Source organism: Typopeltis vanoorti, chromosome 20 (assembly GCF_054136105.1).
Source record: "Typopeltis vanoorti isolate ZY-2024b chromosome 20, IOZ_Tvanoo_1.0, whole genome shotgun sequence".
NCBI classification, from domain to species: domain Eukaryota; kingdom Metazoa; phylum Arthropoda; class Arachnida; order Uropygi; family Thelyphonidae; genus Typopeltis; species Typopeltis vanoorti.
In genome coordinates, this window is record NC_143568.1 from 108019787 (window position 1) to 108035512 (window position 15726).

At 35.7% G+C, this 15726-nt stretch overlaps 1 protein-coding gene across 2 annotated transcripts in view; it reads left to right on the forward strand.

Annotated features, from left to right (window-relative positions):
* Window positions 1-2739: 2739 nt before the first annotated feature.
* Window positions 2740-15726, forward strand: part of Tbcc (Tubulin-binding cofactor C) — a 28445-nt gene continuing 15458 nt past the window's right edge. The window contains exon 1 of one of the 2 annotated variants that reach the window (XM_090410126.1): window positions 2740-2849. The gene's annotated coding sequence lies outside the window, so the exon portion shown is untranslated. Of the gene's footprint in view, window positions 2850-3365; window positions 3549-15726 lie in introns of those variants that run through there. The other variant, XM_090410127.1, reaches the window with a different exon arrangement.

The following is a 15726-nucleotide window of genomic DNA, read 5'->3' on the forward strand; positions in this document are numbered from 1 at the left end:
TCCTATGTGAGTGCCCGCTATGCCGGGATGCTTAGATATTTCTCGTATTACCGGCTCTAAGGCGAGACCAAAGAGGATCATAGAGAGACTGTCTCCTTGTCTGACCGAGCATTTAATTTTGACCGGTTAATACTTTTTTCAAGAATAAAGATTGCCATAAGGGAAACAAGAAACCCATGTCATATAAAGTGTCATAGACAGCGCAAAGCCACTAGGCTAACCGCGCGGTATGACTAATTAATATTATGATAATTATAATAATATATTGTAATAATAATAACTAATATTACGAGAATTTTTTTTCTTTGTCTAAACATAAATTACAAATCTTATACCTTACACTCCATTTTGAAAAAGCTAGATCGCAGATTGAACTGCCCACTCAGTCTCCAAAAGCTAGATAGAGTATAAAGGCCTCGCCTACTCCCTATTAGGGAATAAAAGGCGTTAGTTGATTTTTTTTCTAGATCGCAGGTATATCTGTATGGACAATGTCAATCTTATGCAAATATTAGTTGACACCCCTGTCATATTGGCTTTGAAACGTGGATATAAACAAATCAAAGACGCATTACTTGAACTATCCATTTCTCCTCATGAAAAACCTATTTCTAAATTAGAGAGCTCACCATTGGGTGAACATTTTGACAGACCAGAAACAGCAATTTTAACAGTTATGTGGGACAAAATTTTACAACGAATAAATGCTACTAGTAAATCTCTACAAGATCCCGATATGGATTTGTTTTGTTGGTTTGTTTTAGTTGGTTTTATTTTAGATATAAGAAATAGTTTTGCTGCTGTAAATGAAGAAGGGAATTTATTAACAGATGAGACAAAATTTAAAGATGAAAAGGAAAGAGTTAAAAAAAATGAGTGACGAAGTTTCACAATCTAACGATGAGATTATATTACATGGGAAAGAACATTTAGCTGAGAACACTTTTAATGTCATTTGCGATAAGCTAATTTTGGAAATTAATGAAAGAACAAAAAGCTATTTCGACAAATTAAATATGTTTGACATTTTTTGAAGAAAAATATAGATCGATACAAGTACAAGACTAGCATTAATAAAATTTTACAAACTTATAGGACTGATATTGATCCAGAAAAATTTACTGATGAAGTTAAGCAATTTTCAATAATGATAAAGGAAGAAAATTCTTCAATTAAAAATATGTGCAAATTTATAAACGATGGGTTAAGGTCTACTCTTCCGAACGTAGAAACAATTTTAAAAACAAAAATAAAAATGAACTGAACGCTCATTTTTAGTGTTGAAACGAATAAAAAATTATTTAAGCAACTTGCACCAAAATAAAACACGTGACCTGTCGTTATTATGCATTGCATCAGATGTAATGGACTCGATTAATTATGATGACATTATAGATATATTTGCTAAAATCAAAGCCAGAAAAAAAAACTTTTAGTTATTAATTTTTTTATTTAAATTTAAACTGATTTATTTTTATACTTTTTTTTAAAATGCAAATATATGTATTCCAATGTTGTATTATGTTATTAAAATGAGTTGTTATGAAAATGTTGACTTTTATTTTCAATAAACTAAAAAAAAAAAAAATGCTTGTTTTTTGAGGCCTCATAATGATGTTGCGCCTAGGGCCTCCAAAAGTATAAATGCGGCTCTGCTGACCAGCTTATGTCTCAGACATATCCCCCCCTCCCTCATATTCACGAGGCCCTGCAACATGCATTCTCTCAATCTGTCCTCGTGCTCCACATTCCAAAGGCCACTGACTACCTTTGTGAATCTTCTCTGTACCCTTTCCAAATCTGTGCACAATAATCCATATGAGCCCTGATCGAGGCGTCGTATGGATTATTGGGCTCACAACAGTCCCACAGCTGTGTTCACATTCATATTTTTTAATATGCTGGACTTACCTTTTCTTAATCTACAGCAACAATGTTGATATAGAGCTTATGTAGCTCAGTGGAAGCGTCGCTTGCGTCTTCTGCGCTTGGCCGCTCGAAGCTAGGTTCAAGTCTAGTCGCCGACTGGAGGAACTTTTTCTAAGCCTATCGTTGGCCGGTTCCCGAGTTAGTCGATCTCTGGCATGGGCAAGCAGGATTTTCCTTCAGGAAACTCGGGTTTGTCGTCCCATAAACTCAAGAAAATCGACCGCAGTACCCACATTATTTCAGACAATAACAAATCCTGTTAGGGTTAGGCACCAAGAGATGGCAGCACTTGGTTGCTAGTCTCTTCATCAGTAGCCGCCTATAATTAGTGATAGACATTGGCCCAATATCTCTAATTGGCTACCGATGGAGATTGAACTGCCCACTCAGTCTCCAAAAGCTAGATAGGGTATAAAGGCCTCTCCTACTCCCTATTAGGGAATAAAAGGCGTTAGCTGAATGTTGATGTGCGTCTCTGTAACTTCAGCAACTGTAAACTCACCACATGAATGATACATCTTTCCGCACTGATCACTCAGCAACGCAACTATGTCTTTTGGTTAAGTCACTTATATGGTGAATATTCTTATATTCACCATATAAGAATAAAAGTTTCAATAAACTTCAAAGATTAACAGCAATGGATAAAGAATAGATGGAAAGCACTTACAGAGTCAAATGTTCCTGGTGGAATTTTAAAAGAAATTCTACTTTTGTGTCATTATTTTGTATTCATGCTGTCGTTGCCTTTTAAACCGTATGGTGCATTACCATAGATGGCGCGGTGATCGAATTAGAACATGAAATTATTGTGAATGAGAAATACCATGTTACCGTGGGCAAATGGATGACTTGTATTTGCTTAGGGAGGAGTTTCAAGAAGTGTGGTGTTCTTTTTGTAACTTTTCGCCAATTAATGAGTAAGAACTTGAACCTTAATAGTTTATCTTATAATGGGTAGTAAGAAGTGATTTAGAGTTATCCAAATTCAAATATTATGCGTAATGATTGTAATATATGACTAAATGGATAGATTTAGTAGGCTTGTTACTGCAAGTGTCACGATCATCAAGTGAAATAAGATTATTTTTAGTTATCATAATCAAAGGGTTTATGTGCTGATTAATTCTGATTAGGAGGTGTTATGCGGATGCCTTAGCTTATCGTTTCATGAGCGTTGATTGAGAAACTAAAGAGTATTGAAACAGCTGTTGGGTGGATAAAAAAAAAAGTCGCAGTGGAAAGATAACCTCTTGAAAAAAATTGCTGCTGTTATCTTTTGCTTCCAATGGGAGTTAATTGGTGACGTAGTCATGCCACAAAACCCTGCAATGCGGGGAAAGGGGGCAAGACCTTAGCGAGCTCGATGAAATCGTTAGGAGCCATACGAAAGATGCAAAGCTTATCTTGAAATGGGCCCACTGAATGCTTTCTGTTAGGAAGAGAAAAAAAAAATTTTTCGCTCACTAAGTTAATAGAATTCGAAGCAATTTGCGATTCGAAATATGCGTTAGTAGTAATCGGAAGTAAATAATTATTTGTGAATTCCTTCAATTATTGAAGATATGCTTATATCTTAGCGATTAGACCGCTTGACTTGTATTCATAATATTCTGTGGGTAAGTGTTTTTTTTTCCTTTTCCTGAAAATGAAGCCTCGATCCTATTTCATGTAAAGAAAGGAATGTTATAGTCCTTTTTCGAACAAAGCCTACCTAATTTCTTATAGGCTGGGAACGCTGAATTTGGTATCAATGCAGTTTAAAGACCGCTGCTCTTGTGGGTGTGTCCTCACCAATGACGTAGCCGAGTTTTTATGGAGTTCGGGGAGAACGAATCAACCCCCCCATTTTGTACCCAGGGAAATATTCTTTCCAATTGAAGAATTTCTTTTAGTTTGTTTTTAAATGATTTTTTTTCGTCAAAAAATACTAATAAATATTAATACATAAAATAACTTTTTGTTCTGATTTATTGGACATGTGTTGCAACCTAATTTTGTTGCACCTGGGACAGATGCCCTCCACAGGCTACAGAAATACAGTAAATCCTCACAGTAGGCAACAAACTTCACTGGAAGTTCTGTGTAATTCAGCCAGGTGAATTATTTCATTCAACACATTCCTACAATTAGCAAAATACAGAAGTATGAAGCATGAAACTAACTCCATAATTATTGCTGCTGCTACTCCAATCTCCTTGAAGTCTCATACAGGATATAATCATACTGCCTTTCTTGCAGTGAAAGAAAAAAAAACTTAAGGAAATATGACAGACAATACTACAACAGCTTTACTGATACCTCATCTTGGAAAGAAATCTGACTGCTATTTGATGGGAAAATCTTAGTTATTTTTCTCGAGTTCTTTTTTGGTCTAAGACAATCACATTTTGTTTTTCTCTCCTATAAATTCATGTGTTTTGAAAATTATGATAGAACATTCCAATATTTAGGAAAACTTTATTTTACTTTGTCTAGATAATTTCATAGAGTTAACATATAAAATAAATTTGCATTTGACATCCGTAGACACCGTATGGTCACTCCTGTATCTCACCAGGTTTTGGGAATGAAGTCTTCTGCTAGAATAAGTTGTAGGGTCGCAGATTCCATTTTACTACACAGTTTGTAGGATAGTCACAAACATCCATGGTGGGATTCAAACCTGCAGCTTCTTGGCTGGAGAGCAGACATGCCAACCAGGCAGGTTAACATACAAAATGTTCTTTTTTTTAAAAAACTAGGTGACTAAGTTTCACTGTAGTAGCATAAGTGTGGTCTGATCCAGTCCTCATACAGTGGAAGAACAACTGTCTCTGTATAAGGGCAATATTTGTGGAATGATTCATTGAACATCTCTCTGAACTTCATCCTCCCCCAGATTTCATTCTCACCCCTCTCCTCGCCTCAAATGGGAATAGATCCACCAGATAGCATGTAGCATTAGTATGTTTTATATATATATATATATATATCCATTAATTTCACATTTGATATAAGCATTGAAACTTTAGTTAGTTTAGATCCAAATATTTAGCTGCCTAATAAACATCAGGCAGCTAAATATTTGGATCATCCACTCATACAAAAGATGTCAATTTGATATTTTGATCAGTAATCAGATCAGTATCAGATTGTTTCCCAGAAATCTAATAAATTTTGATCTAAGTAATCCTGAGATCTATACTATATTGAAAGACCTCAAAAGTTTTTGTTTATTCATTAGAGAAGCTGGATGTGAAGGAGTAAAAGTAATAAGCTACCCCTAGAAATTAGATGCGAGAGGAATTAGTTTTTTTTTGCTTAAAAATTTGCATGGAGTTGGGACTATATAAGAAATGAATTTAAAATGTTGTATAACAGGTATTGTGATATTTAGAATGTCCCTCCTGCAATGAGTCAGTAATATTCACATATTATATATACATGAGCAGTTGTTTAGATTGTGCATTTGTACAATGTAACTGAAAAAATTGCATTATCATTACCACAGTTATATTGTAATGTTGCTGGGGAATAGGACTTGCACACTTTTTTAAATCTAAGCCCACTGATATAGAATAACTCAATACATTACCAAAAACTGTAAAACTTTAAAGACTTTAAACTGTTGAAATAGTGATCTGCAAATCACTTCTCTGATTCATAGATCTCCAGTGAGGATGGAATTTATTGTTTCTGACATGAAGTACTTCACTGATTTTTTTTTTTTTCTTCTCCCTGGAGTGATAGATTAAAAGAAGCTTTAAATTACAATGTTCTGTGGCATTGTTAGCCAGTAATGATTCTTTATAACTTTAAATGCTGCTGTAACTTTTCTTCTTGGGTTGAGTGTAGCAAAAGTCCTTAAAGGCATCTGTCTGTTTCAGAAAGATTGATTATTGAAATTAAAAAGTGAACAGAATAGTAATCTGCTTCCTACCTTTAGCATTAGAAAATTTTTTTTTTTGCTGTCTTAACATTGTCACATCTAGACTACTGCATGCAGATCTGGACACTCAGATTCCATGGGAATGAAGTGGTGGAGAAAATCCATAGGTGATTGACAAAGATTGTGGCAGGTCTGTGGAATGCTCCCAGAGAGAATATTTTGATGGTCTATAGGTTTCGAAAACTAGTTGATAGGTGAAAAAGAGGTGGCGTGATAAAGCATATAAGTTATCAAAGGTGTTTTATAAGATTGACACTGAAGACTTTTTTTCAGTACGTGGTAAGGAGAGTACAAGAGATCACCCATGGAAATCGTGTAAGAGTATGGTTAGCAAGGTGTTAGAACTAGATTTTTTGCTTGGAGGTTGGTGAATGGGTTTTCCAGAGGTGGTTGAGTATTTTGTCAGTGACCGAGTAAGGAGAAGTATGAAATGTATTGTGTAAATAATGGATCTCCCATGATGAATCTTCTGACTCCATTGAGATACTTTAATAATAATTACTCCAAATTTCTAGGATATCTTTTTTTGTTTTCATGTCACATACTATTAAGGAATCGCTGATTCCTTAATAGTATGTGACATGAAACTCTTTCCTCTTTTTTTTTTTTAAGATTTTTCAGTACTGGCCAGAACATTTGACACCTTGATATTTATCTTTTACTTTCTTACCAGTCTTCCAATAACTTGTTAACTTTTATGCACTGCTTTACTTTCTAATATTTTCTCTGCCAGTGTAAACTTTCCCCTCTCCCCATTTTTTTTCTCCTCCATGATTGCCTTAACTTCCATGGAATTCTCATTTTTCTATCCTTGCAGATAGTTTCATGTCTCCTTGGCTGAATAGTATTTTTTTCCCTTCAGACTCGACCACAGAGTCCAAAGTTTAGTTATGTTTTCAAACTTTCATTAATCAGAAGATGCATTAATCTTATCTGTTAATTTTAAGGACAATGAATTCTGGCAGTGATGTGGAGGACACTGACTTGTAAGGAGATTCTGATTCCATTGTATAAGGCAGGGGTTTTCAACGTATGGCCAGCGGGCCACCTGTGGCCTGCAGAACTTTGGCATGGCCCACCAGCCATTTTGAAAAAATAACTACTTAACATTGAAACGCGATTAAATAAAGAATAATTTCAATGAAGCCTGCAGACCGCTAAGCTATACCGCGGTATTTAGAATTGTAAGATGCTTTCCATATTCACAAGGAATGCTGTGTATTTGATACTTTACATAAAATCCTAAAAAATAAATATTAAATAGACATACGTCTTCAGCCATCTACCAGCGCCAAGCGGTACTTAAGTACTAGCACTAACACCGCAGGTAGATGGCTGAAGCAGTAGTTCGTTCGAGTGGGCTGTCTAGTGCCTTCCAGATACATCTTGAAGGTTCTTGATACTTCTTTATTTTCATATAAATACAAGAGGATCCCATCCACAGTCAGTCATGAACAGTGTGATGTTCGTATATAAGTGCACACAGGTTCGTCGTGTCAGCCATAGCCTATTGTGGTTTTATATTGCCAGGCTTTTCATTAGTGTGAGACATATTCAGTGGATAATAACCGTTACACGGCCATTTTGGATCATTTTTTAGATTCGCCTTCCATCACCATGTCATCCACAAGTAAAAAGCGTAAATCAAGTGATTTTTGTCAGGTTTTTAATGAAGAGTGGACCTATTTCTACATTTTTGTGCTGATCGACGATAAGCCAGTGTGTTTAATTTGTTGAATCAGTGTCAGTATCAAAAGAATACAATATAAAACGACACTGAGACAAAGCATGCATCCAGTTTCGATCACCTTCAAGGGTGGCTTCATGTGGACAAAGTGAACCGTCTCCAAATTATTTTAAATTCCAGCAGGGTACTTTTAAAAGGCAGAGGGAAGAGAGCGAAGCATGCATCAAAGTAAGTTATGTAGTTGAAAAAATTACGTAAGTTGAAAAAATTGCTAAAAAATCGAAAGCCTTCTTGGACGGCGAGTTTGTGAAAGAGTGTCTCATTGCTGCTAGGGATATTCTGTGCCCAAATAATGAGGAGGCATTTAAAAAACAGTTTGTTTGGGGTAACTGTAGTACAACATATCGAATAACTTGCCAATGACATTGAAGGAACTTTAAAATAACAGTCGTCCGAATTTACGTCATTCACTTGCTTTAGATGAGAGCACAGATGTGATGGATACAGCACAACTGGCTATCTTTGTCCGTGGCACTGATCAACAATTCAATGTGACAGAAGAACTGCTAGCGCTTGTACCTATGAAGGGAATAACGAAAGGCACTGATATTCTTGAAGCCGCCAAGAAAATGCTCCAACGTTTCGACTTCAGCTTAACCAACCTCGAGGGTGTGGTAACTGATGGTGGGAAAGAACAAAGGGTTTGTTGCGCTGCTACAGAAAGAACCGGAACTAGAAGGAAAAGATTTCGTCCATTACCATTGTTTAATCCACCAGGAGAATTTGTGTGCAAAAACTATTGGATTTGAGAATGTCATGAAAGTTATTGTGACTGTTGTCAACATTATTAGGGCAAGAGGATTGAATCATCGTCAATTCCAAGAGTTCGAAGCGGATCACGGTGATGTGGTTTATTATAGTGATGTGTGTTGGTTGAGCAGAGGGAAGGTTCTTAAGAGTCTTTGACTTGAGTGAAATACAGCAGTTCATGCAAACCAAGGGGAATCCGATTGCGGAATTTGACGATCCAAAGTGGATGACAGACTTTTTGCCTTTGTGACCGACATCTTGTTGCATATGAATGACCTAAATACTCTGCTACAATCCAAAGATCAATTGGTGCACACTGTTTGATCACATCAAAGCTTTTGTGGCCAAGCTCAAATTTTGGGAGGCACAACTCACAAAAAAAAGACAACTCATTTTCAACTTCACGCTGAGTCCAACTGTTCATCTCTTGATGAATACGCTACAAAATTAGCCGTGTTGCTGAGCAAGTTCGAAGAGAGATTTAGATTTATTTTCAATGCCATTCGGTGTCAATGCTGCCAAAATGCCAGGCTCAGTACAAATGGAGCTGCTTGAACTCCAAAACAATTCTTCTTTGAGAGAAAAATTATTCAGTGTGCCCTTGCTTACATTTTACAAAGACTACATTTCTGAGGATGTGTTCCCTAATCTTCGCCGGCATGCTTTGAAGATGTGCGCTTTGTTAGGAAGCACATACTTATGTGAGTAGTTCTTCTCCAGAATGAAGCATGTGAAGTCCAAGACAAGAACTCAGATTACGGACCAACATCTTGAGAATACTCTTCACATAGCGACTTCCAACATTGATGCCAACATCAACAAGCTGGCCAAGGAAAAACATTGCTAAGTTGCCCATTGACATTGTAAAAAACGAATGTTTTCTTCATTAAATTATCTTTTTTCAAGTATTGATTGTATTTACTTATCATGAACCAGACTCCTACTTATGCTCTTAAAGCTGAATTTGTTTAATTTTATGCAAAGTATCAAATAAACAGTGTTCCTTGTGAATCTGGAAAGCATCTTACAATTCTAAATACTGCAATATAGCTTAGTGGTCCATGGGCTTCATTGAAATTTTTAATGCAGTCTGCACTGTGTGAAAGGTTGAAGACCCCTGATATAAGTCCTTGATTAATCCATATATGGACTATGCACAGATTTAGTCACCTGGTTTCGAAAGGATGAAGAGATGGTGGAAAGGGTCCAGAGGTGATTGACTAAGATAGTTTCTGGAATGTTAAACATGAAGAAAGATTGAGAAGATGCAATTTACAGAGTTTAGTGGATAGAAAGAAGAAGGGTGATATGATAGAGATGTACAAGTTGATAAGGGATTGTTATAGGATTAATGTTGAAGAGGTTTTTCATAAGATGTAGAACAAGAGGTCATCCCTGGAAACTATAAGGAGGGCATGAGAAGCAGGTTTTTTTTTTTGCATGCTGAGTTGTGAATGCATTGGCTGAGAGCATGGTGTCTGCAGAGAATTTGAATGTATTTAAGGCACATGATGAGCTATGCATATGACAAAGGGACTTCCTAAATGAGGCTTTGATTCCATGGGGCGGGGGGGGGGGGGGTCTTAGGATAATATGCTGGTAGCTGGTGTTGAAAAAATTTTCTAGTGTGATTTTCCAATCTTGCCACAACACTAATGAATTATCAGTTCTTTTTAACAATGGTTTTATTAAGCTATATCAAATTTCTGACATGTACATCCTTGAGGGGATGGGGAGTTGTACAGAATATGATAGTACATGAAAACATTGCATCCTTGCTAACTTCCTCTTGACAATTTTCGTCCAAATTAATCTTATCTGTCAAGAATCCGATATTATCAGATCTTATATTCCTATTTTTAAAGGTGCTTTTTACTATACAGTAGTATCGATCCATCTGGATCTTAGTCTTCATACCAATGAGTGGATTTGCAAAAAAAAAAAATGTTTTGCTATTGTTTCTTCTCTTTTTGTTTAAGTGACCAAACCATCAAGATCTATGTGGATTCATGCAGTTAGAAGTACCTTCTTCTTTGAGTGCCATCTCCAATCAGAGGTCGGCGATCACCTTTGCGAATTTTGAGAGATCCTCAGCAACTCTGAGCAGTCTCTCGTAGTTCATGCCAGTCCACTGTCTGATGTCTGCCAATCAAGATTTTCTTCGTCTTCCTTGTCCCATTCTTTCATTTATCTTCCCTTTTTCTTTAGCATTCATCTGTATAACCACATCTCAAAGGCTTCAAGTCTTTTTATTGATGTTTCTTTTAAGGTTACACTGTGATCATCATTAATATTTCCGAATTTAGGGACACAAAACACGTGTTGAAATTATTATTTTTCTTATTATTAATAATTATTTACTTGTTTTATTAATAAGTAAAATAATTCAATACTGTGTATTTTGTGTCCCTAAATTGGAAATATGAATTTTTATTGATGTTGTCTTCAAGGTCCAAGTTTCTGCACTGTACAGCAGTACATACATAGCATTTAACCATGCATACTCTAAGCTTTAAATTTAACTTTGGTTACACAGTGTTGATTTCATCAAGTGAAATTTTTTTCTTGTCATTTCAATTCTAACTTTTATTTCCATTTCTGGATTTGCAATCTTCATTTAACCAGCATCTGAGATATTTAAACTTTGCCAATCCTTCTATCTGTTTTCCGTTTAAAGAAAGTGCTGAATTAAGAATTGGTTTTTTGCTTATGACCATGAATTTAGTTTTGGTGATATTTATTTTTAATCCCATTTTTTCACTCTCATCATTCACTAGTTCCAGAAGATTTTGAAGATCCTGAATATTGTCAGCCAGTAGAGCTGTATCATCAGCATATCAGATCTTACTGAAGATAGGCTCTTCTCTGTTTTCAAATCATATTCCAAAAAGATATTGACAAAAACAAGGAAATATTCATTTGCTTCATCGACTTCGAGAAAGCATTTGACAAAGTCCAACATGCTAATACACACTATTGAAAAGAATTGGATTAGATGGTAAAGACATCAAGGTTTTTTGAAAACTTATATTGGAACCAAAAGGATATCTGTTCAAGTTGATGACATTATTACAGACTTCATTAACATCAAATGAGTAAGGCAAAGATGTGTGCTGTCACCTCTTCTTTTTATCATCATCATCATCAAATTCCTGCCATGTACACTCAAGTGGTTTTACAGAATATGATAGTACTAGATGAAAAAATTTACATCATTACTAACTTCCTATCTACAATTTTATTCCAAATCAGTCTGTTACTTTTCAAGACTCCAACATTATCAGATCTTATATTTCTATCATCTAAGGCCCTTTGTACCGTATCAATCAACCTATATCTTGGTCTTCCTCTGGGTCGTTTTGCTGCCAACCTGGCAGAGAACACACTTGTTTTGCTAATCTTTCCTCGCCCATTCTGTTTAAGTGACTAAACCACCTGAGATTAGCTCTGCTAACGCATTCCTGAATGTTCACAATGTCAAGTTCTTTCCTGATATCCTCTTTTTTAATATGATATTGCCATTGATGCCATCTGTTCACGCCTATAATCTTTTTCAGGACTCTCATATCTGCGGCGTCTAGTTTTTGGTCAAGTGTTTTACTTCTGACTCAGCTCTCAGATCCATAAATTAAAACTGGTTTGAACACTGTCTTGTATACAGCTAATTTAGTGTTCCGACTAATTTCTCTCTTATTCCATATGAATTTATTCAATTGACTTCGTACCATACCAGCTTTGCTGATTCTGTTGTCTATTTCTATGTTTAATTTACCATCTTCAGTAAAAATCGTGCCTAAGTAGCTGAAATGTTTTACTTGTTTCACAGGTTCTCCATTCACAACACAGTTGACATTTTCAATGATTCTGCCTATTTTCATTGTCTTTGTTTTTTTATTGCTGACCTTCATACCATATCTATTACAACTGCCATTCAATTTATTCAGAGAATCTTGCAGACTTGCAGCAGATTTATTTAGAAGTATAACATCATCTGCATAAAGCAAAGAGCTGACATTAACATCTCCAATTTTGATATCATGTTTAATACCACTTTCCTTCATAATGTGATCCATATAGATAATGAATAAGAGAGGGGATAATGTACATCCTTGTCTCACACCAGATTTAACATTAAACCATCTTTCTGTACTTCCTTCAATTCTAACTGCTGACTTACAACTCAAATAAAGACTAAGTATTGCTTGATATAATGCCCCATTGACACCATATAACTGTAGCGTATTGAATAGCTTCTCTCTTGGCACCTTGTCATATGCCTTTTCCAAATCGACAAAACTTAAATACAGATCTCTGTTATATTCCCATGCTTTCTCGACTATTTGTCGTAAAGTGAAGATCTGATCCTGACAGCTTCTATTTGGCCTGAATCCAGCTTGTTCTTCACCAAGCTTTTCTTCCACAGTTCTTCTCAACTGTTTCTCAAGTATACTTGCATAGATCTTGCCAGGAACACTCAGTAGGGAAATATCTCTGTAATTCTCACATTCAGTTTTATTTCTCTTTTTATATATGGGTACTATGAGAGCTCTACTCCAATCATCGGGAATTCGTCCCTCTGTCGAAGCTTTCTGAACTATGGTGCAGCCACTGTAAGACTCTTATACCACCATACTTCAGCATTTCTGGTCGAAAATCATCTACTCCTGCTGCCTTTCCACATTTCAAGCCTTTGATGGCTTTTTCTATTTCAAGTATGGATATGTATTTCTGACTGCATGGCTGGTCAGTGTTTTTTTTACCACTGCGCTGTCATCACTGCTTGTTTCATTTAGCAGTTTTTCAAAGTAATTACTCCATACTTCAAGGATATCTTTTTCTCCTGTTTTCATGTCACCTTTATCATCTCTAACTCCTTTTATAACACTCTTTCCTCCATTCCTAAGCTTCTTCAACAACCTCCAGGATATTTTGCCACCTTCTTCATATTTATTTTCTATATTAAGTTTTAAAAGAGGTAAACTGTGAGTAGACATATTGGTACACAATAAATAACGGAAAAAACTCGCGTAGAAAGATTATTTATTAGTATAATTTTCGCCTATGTGTCACAGGCATCTTCAGTACATTAAGCTCAAAATTAAACACTAACTGACAATTCCAAAAAGCGCCACCTAAGTAGCTGGTGTAAGATGACTAAAAAGGTCTAACTTTCCTATAAAAAAAAAAATAAATAAATAAAAAAAATTAACACAATAAAAAGTTAGCAAAAATTAGCTGATTTGTAAAGTACTATCTCCCATAAAGGGGATAGACATAAGCCGTCGGATCTGTTTAAGTTAGGAGAATGAAGTAGAGTTTCACATGTTTCTTTATAAAGGCGTTCCATGAGAAACTGACTTTTGTGAACTCTTGTCTTTCTCCAATGAACTCTGTGTCTAGTGAAGATGGCATGTTCAGAAAGTCCAGACTTTTCAGGTTTAAAGTATTCAATGTAAGATTGGTGTTCTTCTAGCCGAATAGAGGCAGATCTTCCCGTTTGTCCAAAATAAGATAATCCCCAAGAGCACGGAATCGGTAGACACCTGGATGATTAAGATGTGGAAGCTTGTCCTTAGGAGAAGTGAGAAAGGTGGAGATTTTTCAAAACGGTCAAAAGGCAACAAAAATATTCAGTGGTTTTAAAACTTTTGCTATACGTTCACTGATGCCTTGTACATAAGGGATAGTAATGTGCGTTATTTCCTCTGTTTTTGAAGAGGAAGACATTAAAACTACTCAAAGTTCTTTTAATGAAGCAATTCTTATAACCATTAGATAGAAAGGAAGAAGTTATGTATTGTAGTTTTTTCTGTAAAAGATTGTCTGTAGAACAAAAGGATTGGGCCCGATGAACCAGTGTTTTAATAGTTCCTGCCTTTTGACTGGGATGGTGATGAGATTCCGCATGGATATAATGACCTCTATGAGTCTTCTTTCTATAAACTGTAGGTTACCATCTGGTTACCAACCAGATGGTAACCTACATTTCTCAGTTACCAGATCTTCTCATCTGGTTACCAACCAGATGGTAACGTACATTTCTCAGTTTATAGAAAGAAGACTCATACAGGCCATTATATCCATGCGGAATCTCATCACCATCCCAGTCAAAAGGCAGGAATTATTAAAACACTGGTTCATCGGGCCCACTCCTTTTGTTCTACAGACGATCTTTTACAGAAAGAACTACAATACACTTCTTCCTTTCTATCTAATGGTTATAAGAATTGCTTCATTAAAAGAACTTTGAGTAGTTTTAATGTCTTCCTCTTCAAACACAGAGGAAATAACGTGCATTACTATCCCTTATGTACAAGGCATCAGTGAACGTATAGCAAAAATTTTAAAACCACTGAATATTTTTGTTGCCTTTCAACCGTTTTAGAAAAATCTCCACCTTTCTCACTTCTCCTAAGGACAAGCTTCCACATCTTAATCATCCAAGTGTCTACCAGATTCTGTGCTCTTGGGGATTATCTTATTTCGGACAAACGGGAAGATCTGCCTCTATTCGGCTAGAAGAACACCAATCTTATATTGAATATTTTAAACCTGAAAAGTCTGGACTTTCTGAACATGCCATCTTCACTAGACACAGTTCATTGGAGAAAGACAAGAGTTCTTCACAAAAGTCAGTTTCTCATGGAATGCCTTTATAAAGAAACATGTGAAACTCTACTTCATTCTCCTAACTTAAACAGATCCGACGGCTTACGTCTATCCCCTTTATAGGAGATAGTACTTTACAAATCAGCTAATCTTTCCTAACTTTTTATTGTATTAATTTTTTTTTTTTTTTTTTATTTTAATTATAGGAAAATTAGACCTCTTTAGTTATCTTACACCAGCTACTTAGGTGGCGCTTTTTGGAATTGTCAGTTAGTGTTTAATTTTGAGCTTAATGTACTGAAGATGCCTGTGACACACAGGCGAAAATTATACTAATAAATAATCTTTCTACGTGAGTTTTTTCCGTTATTTATTGTGTACCGATATTTTCTATATTATTGCCAAAGTCCTCCCATGACTTTTGTTTAGCTAGTTTTACACAGTGTTTAGCATTTTCATTTGTCTCTGTATTCTCTAAGAGCACAAGCTGACTTATTTGACAGGAACTTTTGATATGCTTTCTTCTTTTAATTCACTGTCTCTTTAACTTCCTGTGTCCACCAGGGAGTTCTGATTTTTTTATCCTTGCAGACAATCTCACCACATGCCTCTCTGGCAGAATCAATGTTTTCTTCAGAGTTTGCCACTGAATCTCCAAGGTTTGATTCCTGTTCTCAAACTCTTTCATTTTTTCTTCAATAATCTTTGTGTATTTTAGTCTACAGTTCCCATCTGAGAGCTGCTCAACTTTTATTCACTT